Source organism: Gekko japonicus, unplaced genomic scaffold (assembly GCF_001447785.1).
Source record: "Gekko japonicus isolate JY-2015 unplaced genomic scaffold, Gekko_japonicus_V1.1 scaffold1808, whole genome shotgun sequence".
NCBI lineage: Eukaryota > Metazoa > Chordata > Lepidosauria > Squamata > Gekkonidae > Gekko > Gekko japonicus.
The window spans coordinates 332,425-339,607 of NW_015168102.1; positions in this window are offsets into that span (position 1 = coordinate 332,425).

Genomic DNA, 7,183 nt, shown 5'->3' on the forward strand with positions numbered 1-7,183 from the left:
ATGCATGTCATTATCCGAGTCCTCCATGCGTCGAACCCAGTACTTTTCAGTGGCGATGAAGGTGGGATTCCGCTGAGCCAGGCCTGGCTCACATCCCAGCGCAGCACCGAGCTTCGATCCAGCTGATGCAACTGCGCCCCGCATCGCTCCCAAGCAGCACTGCACCACTCCCTGCTCCATGCCAAAGCCATGGCCTCTGCTCGAGGATATCTGGAGATCTTCGATTCAGCCCATCCTGAACTCTGGGACTTGTGGATGGACCAACTGACCTGCCACCCACCTCGCCTACAATGAGGTAACTAATCCAGGCAAATGATGGGCCCTTCTCCTCAGCTCCTGTGGTGTGAACACAGTCCGCCTCACGAAGAGCCTACTTGCACCCCGTGCGATCCTTGAGTGTTCTTACGAGAAGATCATTGATGCCCTGATGGGGTACCTCACACCATGGCCGACAATGCTCGCCAGGCGGATAGAGCTCCAGGGCTGCATCCAGAAACCAGGTGAGTTGGCCGCTGCTTTCATGGCAGCCCTGCGCCAGCTGGCTATGGACTGTGCCTTCACCAAGGTGGAGGAGAACCTCCTAATGCAATTCGCCTGGGGCATCAGCAACATAAAGCTGCAGAGGAAGATGATCGGAACTGCTGACATCAAGATTGATGAGGCTCTCCAACTCGCCATCGCACATGAGGCCTCCCACCACAACCGTCCCTTGCCTGTGACTCATCTTGTGCTCCCTGACTCAGTGCCCGAGAACTCCGATGAGGAGGATGTCTGTCTCGTCCGACTACCCTCCTGCTGTAAGCCTCCGGGACCCGCAGCATCAGGATCCTCCGGAAAGACCATCAGCCATTCCACATGTGCCAGCTGTGGAGAGGTGCACAAGCGTAAGTCCTGCCGGTTCCGCGATGCTACGTGTCACACATGCGGAAAGCAGGGTCACCTCGCCCTCGTCTGCTGGTCCAAGGGAAACCGGCACCAGCAACCTACAGCCCAGCCCCAACACCAGGCCGCTGCCACCTATGAGACTGCAGCGGAAACATCCAAACTTTACCTCCTCACCGACTGGCCATCCCTTCAGGTATTACGCATCCCCAACCTGTCTGCTACCCCAAAGATCCAAGTAACGGTCCAGATCGAGGGGTCCCCCTGCCCCATGGAAGTGGACTTGGGGTCGGCAGCATCCATCATTTTGGTGGACATGCTGCACAGACTTTGCCCTAATGGGGGACCCTGCTTATGCCCCTCTCCTTTATGTTTGGTGGGCTTCCAAAGGAGCCAAGTTCCTATCAGGGGTGTGAGGACTTTCAGGGTGCAGTACCGGGTTTTGAGGGACTGCTGGACTTGATTGTGGTGGAGGGAAATCTTGTCAGTCTGTTGGGGCGGGCCTGGTTCGCGCCGTTGGGCATTACGATCGGGGGGTTAATAAATGTGTAACTAGGGACTTTGCGAAGGTTTGTGGGGAGTTCCTTGCCATTTTTTATGGGGCTTTAGGGTGTTATAAAGGGCCCCCGGTTTCCTTGCAGCTTGACCCCAAGGTGGCCCCCATTCGCATGTGATTCTGCACCGCTCGGCTTGCACTTTGCCCCAAAATTGATGCGGAGCTGGACCGCTTAGTGGTCCAGAGCCAGTATCACACGCCATTTGGGAAATGCCAATTGTAACCCCTGTGAAACCCAATGGTGATGTCTGCATCTGTGTGGACTACATGTGTACCCTAAATAAGGCCCTCCACGACCATTCCTACCCAGTCTCGGTTGTAAGTCATGTATTGGCTTCTCTGACGGGGGCTAAGTTTTTCAGAAAACTAGATCTGGCACAGGCCTATCAACAGTTGCCGGTTGATAGGTCACGGTGCAAACGATAGTCACGCACAGGGGGGCTTTTAAGGTAAAGAGGCTACAGTTTGGCGTAAGCGTAGCCTTGGGGATCTTCCAACAATTAATGGATTCCTTGTTAAAAGGGATCCCTGGAGTGACACCATTTTTTGATGACGTCCTCATCGCCATGGCGACCCCTGACGACTTCGCCTCCCGCCTCCGTGCCGTCCTGCAAAGTTTTGACTCGGTGGGCCTTAAAGTGAAAAGGGAGAAATGTCTTCTCGGGGTTCTGGCAGTGGACTTTCTGGGGTTCCATGTCGATGTGGCCGGCCTCCATCCAGCCAAGGACAAGGTGAAGGCCATCGTGGAGGCCCCCGCTCCCATTTGTAAGGCTGAGTTACAGGCGTTTCTGGGACTAATAAATTTTTGTCATGCCTTTCTGCAGTAGCAGAGCCCCTCCACCACCTCCTAGACAAGTCAGCTCCTTGGTCCTGGGGCCCCAGGGAAGCGGCGGCATTCAGGGGGGTCAAGGCACTCTTGATTTCGAACAATGTCTTGGCACATTTCGATGAAGCGTTCCCTGTGGTCCTTGCATGTGATGCCTCCCCCTATGGTGTTGGCACATCCTCCCTGACGGCCGCGAGGTTCCCGTAGCCTATTACTCCAGGACCTTGACGGCCGCCGAGCGCAATTATGCGCAAATAGACAGGCTTGGCAATCGTGGCAGGGGTCAAGAAGTTTCATAACTTTGTTTACGGGCACCCCTTCATGATGGCTATGGACCACAAGCCCTTCCTTGGCTTCTTTGTGGCAGATAGGCAAACACCTCAAGTCCTGTTGCCCCATGTCCTTCGATGGTCCCTTTTCTTGGCTGGCTACCAGTACCGCCTGGAACACCGCCCTGGCAAGGTGATGGGACATGCCAATGCCCCGAGCCGGCTGCCGCTGCCCACCACTGACACCGATCCTGCTCCCATGCTCGGGGTTCTGCTCCTTTAAGGTCTTCCTGAGCCTCCTCTGCAAGCTGCCAATGTCGCTGCACATTCAGCTCATCACCCTGTCCGCTCCTGGGTCTTGGGCTGGGTGGTGAGGGGTTGGCCCATGACCTCCCCGGTGTTCAAGCTCATGGCTTTCAGCACCCGGAAAGACGAACTGTCAGCTCTTAAAGGGTGTCTTCTGTGGGAACACCGGGTCGTGGTCCCTGAAGCCCTGTGTCAATGGGTCCTCATGGCACTCCACGAGGCACATCTGGGCATCGTACAGATGAAGGCACTGGCCTGGAGCTATGTGTGATGGCCAGGAATCAACACCGAGATCGAGTCGTGGGTCCGGTGGTGCCAAACCTGCCAAGAAGTACGACCCAACCCGCCAATCGTGCCCACACAGCCTTGGGAGTCAACCCGCAAACCATGGTCCCAGCTCCACATTGATTTTGCCGGATCATTCCAGGGACTGTTGTTCTTAGCAACGGTTGACTCCTACTTAAAGTGGCTGGAGATCCATTCCGTGTTGACCAACTCTATGAAGGCCGTGATCCGGTCCCTCTGCCGGATCTTCGCTACCCATGTGCTGCCGGACAGGATAGTCTCTGACAACGGGGCAGCCTTCACATCGGCAGAGTTCCAGGATTTTCTCCAAAAGAACCTGATAAGGCACATCCGATCTGCACCCTTCCACCCCACGACCAACGGCCAGGCCGAGAGGATGGTGCGCACTGCGAAGGAAGCCCTCAGCAGGATAACGGATGGGGACTGGGAGTTCCAGCTAGCCCGCTTCCTCCTGACCCAGAGGACAACACCTAACCCCATCACTGGCCACAGCCCCGCAGAATTATTGATGGGTCAACGCCCCATGACCTTGTTGGATCAGTTACACCCAGACAGGGCACCGGACTCCAAGAAGATGGTGGAACAGCGAGAGGCTCTGAGAGGGATCTTCCCGGGCAACCCGGTGTTCATCTGGAACGACGGAACAGGAACCCCCTGGTTAGCGGGAAGAATTATCAAAGTCACGGGCCCGGTATCTTAGGAGGTATCGACAGAAGACGGCAGGCTCTTTAAAAAGCACCTTGACCAACTGAGGCGGCGCCAGCTTCCGGAGGCTGAAGAACTTCCACCCTGGACTACACTCCCGAGCCCAGTGTTCAGCCCAACCCACCGAGCATCAAGGAGGCCCCTCCGAGTGAACCACCACCAGAACCAACAGCGCCAGAGGCACTTCAGCCACCACAACAGGAGTCCCAGCCCCAGGTCACAACTTGTCAACCTGAACCCGTAGCCAGTGACCAACCCCCCAGCGTTCCCTCAGAGAGTGCAGACCCCCCACCTATTTACAGGACTATATCACATAGGTGGGGTCGGAACTATGGGGGGAGGAGAGTTATGTAAGCGGACCACCACCAGGGGTTCACGGCTAGAGTCGGAGCTTGGCTCCTTTAAACAATAGGAACCTAGGATCCTAGTTCCCCAGCATTCACCAATAGCAGCTTTGGCGGGAAATTCAAACCCTCCAATGGGACTGTGGGTGTTCTGGGTGTGTGTGTATATAGTTGGCCTTGCAGGGCTGTTTTACAGTTCCAGTGTTAAGTACAATAAACATGTGCAAACGCATGTCGTTGTCCAAGTCCTCCATGTGGCGAACCCAGTACTTTTCAAAATACAAAGGGTTTTAAAAGGGGAATTATAAATAATTATTATTTTAAAAGCAATTATGAAGCCAGAATACCAGCAGGGGGTTGGGGGCTATCCAGTGTTTTGCACTGAGTGTCACATGTATGACTATCTGCCCACTAGACAGAAGTCTTGGGTGTGTGCCTGGTGCAAGGAGCTCCTGGTTCTCAGGGAAAAAGTTTGCTCCCTTGAGGCCAATGTGGCTGACCTGGAGAAACAGAGACAGACAGGGGCATGGAGAAGACTCTTGGGGACTTGTTAGATATGTCCCACTCTGAATATGGCAGCCTCGCCGCTGTCAGGGAGCTTGAGGGTTGAGAGGAAACAGGGCACCGTGCTGTGGATAAGGGGAATGTGCCCTCAGAAGGGACCTCTTCCCCAGCTGGTGAGCGGGTATCCTTTTGCACCAAGGGACCGTCTCTTGGCAGGGAGAGAGGGGGGCTCTTTGTAGCTGGTGATTCAATCCTTAGGCAGGTAAACAGCTGGGTGGCGAACCTGCGTACTGACCGTATGGTGACTTGCCTGCCTGGTGTGAAGGTAGCAGACATTACACATGTTCTAGATAGGCTGGTAGATAGTGCTGGGGAGGAGCCAGTGGTTGTGGTACATGTTGGCACCAAGGATGTGGGGAAATGCAGTCGTGAGGTCCCGGAGGAGAAATTTAGGCTGCTGGGGAGGAAACTCAAGGCCAGGACCTCCAAGGTAGCCTTCTCAGAAGTGCTACCTGTTCCATGCAGAGGGTCGGAGAGACAAGCACAGATCCGGAGTCTCAATGCGTGAATGAGATGATGGTGTAGGGGGGAAGGGTTCAGGTTTGTTAGGCACTGGGATGCTTTTTGGAACAAGAGGGAGCTGTACAAAAGAGACAGTCTCCACTTGTCCCGAGAAGGAACCAGGCTGCTGGCACTTAAAAATCAAAAAGGTGGCAGAGCAGTTTTTAAACTGAATATTGGGGGAAAGCCGACAGGAGATGAAAAGTCTCTGTTTTGGGATGGCTCATCTCAAAGAGATGAAGGGGTAGCTGTTGCTTTTCTACAAGGAAATGGATTAGAATTGTCCACTGAGACTGTGGCTAACAATATGGACTGCCTGGCAAGGTGTCAAGGCAGCATGAGGAAGGTTGTGGGCTTAACATGCATGGGAAACTATAGATGTTTATATACAAATGCTAGAAGTGTCTCAGGTAAAATCAGGGAGTTGGAACGCGTGGTCTTGGGGGGGGGTAGACATTGTGGGTATTTCAGAAACTTGGCGGGATAAGGAAAACCAGTGGGATATGGTGATTCTTGGTTATAAATTATATCGGAAGGATGGGGGGAAGGGTTGGAGGTGTGGTGGCTCTGTATGTCAGAGGGGGTATACAGTCCAGTAAGATTGAGAGGGTAAGAAAATTGGATTCGCTTCTGGAAATGCTATGGGTTGAAATAGTGGGTCCAAAAGGAAGCTTAACGCTGGGAGCTTGTTATCACCCACCAGATCAAATTATAGAGGAGGATTATAAAATGATGAATGAATTAAATATAGTGGCTAGATGGAATAACTGTGTCGTGATTTTAACTACCCACACATTGATTGGGTCAATATGTGTTCAAGATGGGAAAAAGAGATTAAGTTTCTAGACACTCTTAATGACTGCGCTATGGAACAGATGGTCACAGAACCTACTAGGGGAGAGGCGATCCTGGATTTGGTCCTAAGTAACGCCCAAGACCTGGTGAGAGATGTAAAAGTGATTGCACTGCGTGGGAACAGTGACCATAATGTGATTGAGTTTAACATTTGTATAAATAGGGAGTTGCCCAAAAAGACTGACACAACCACTTTTAACTTTAAAAGTGGTAAGATATGAGGGGACATGTGAGGAAGAAACTGAAAGGAAAAGTAGAAAGGGTCAAAACCATTGGGGAAGCTTGGAGTCTATTTAAAACTACAATCCTAGAAGCTCAGAAAAATACATATATCGCAGGTTAGGACAGGCACAAATACATATAGAAAAAAGCCTGCATGATTAACAATCAAAGTAATGGAAGCTGTAAAAGGTAAGAAAGATTCCTTTAAGTGGTGGAAAGCTAGTCTCAGTGAGGTTGATAAAAGGGAACACAGGCTGTGGCAAATAAAATGCAAGTCTGTGATCAGGCAGGCAAAAAGGGAATATGAGGAGCATATAGCAAAAAACATAAAGACCAACAATAAAACTTTCTTCAAATACATTAGCAGCAGGAAACCAGCCAGGGATATATTTATTTATTTATTTTTTAAATTCAATTTATACCCCGCCCTCCCCGCTGCGCTGACCAAGGGGTAAAAGGAGTACTGAAGGATGATAGGGAAATGGCTGAGAAGCTGAATGCATTTTTTGCCTCTGTCTTCACTGTGGAAGATGAGAAGTGCTTGCCCACTTCAGAACCGCTGATTTTTAAAGACCTGAGTCAGATTGAGGTGACAAGAGAGGAGGTCCTACAACTGATAGACAACTTAAAAACTGATAAATCACCAGGCCCGGATGGCATACATCCAAAAGTTCTGAAAGAACTCAAATGGGAACTTGTGGATCTCCTGACAAAAATATGTAATATTTCATTAATATCTACCTCCATTCCTGAGGACTGGAAGGTAGCTAATGTCACTCCCATCTTTAAAAATGGTTCCAGAGGAGATCCGGGAAATTACAGGCCAGTCAGTCTGACGTCCATACCG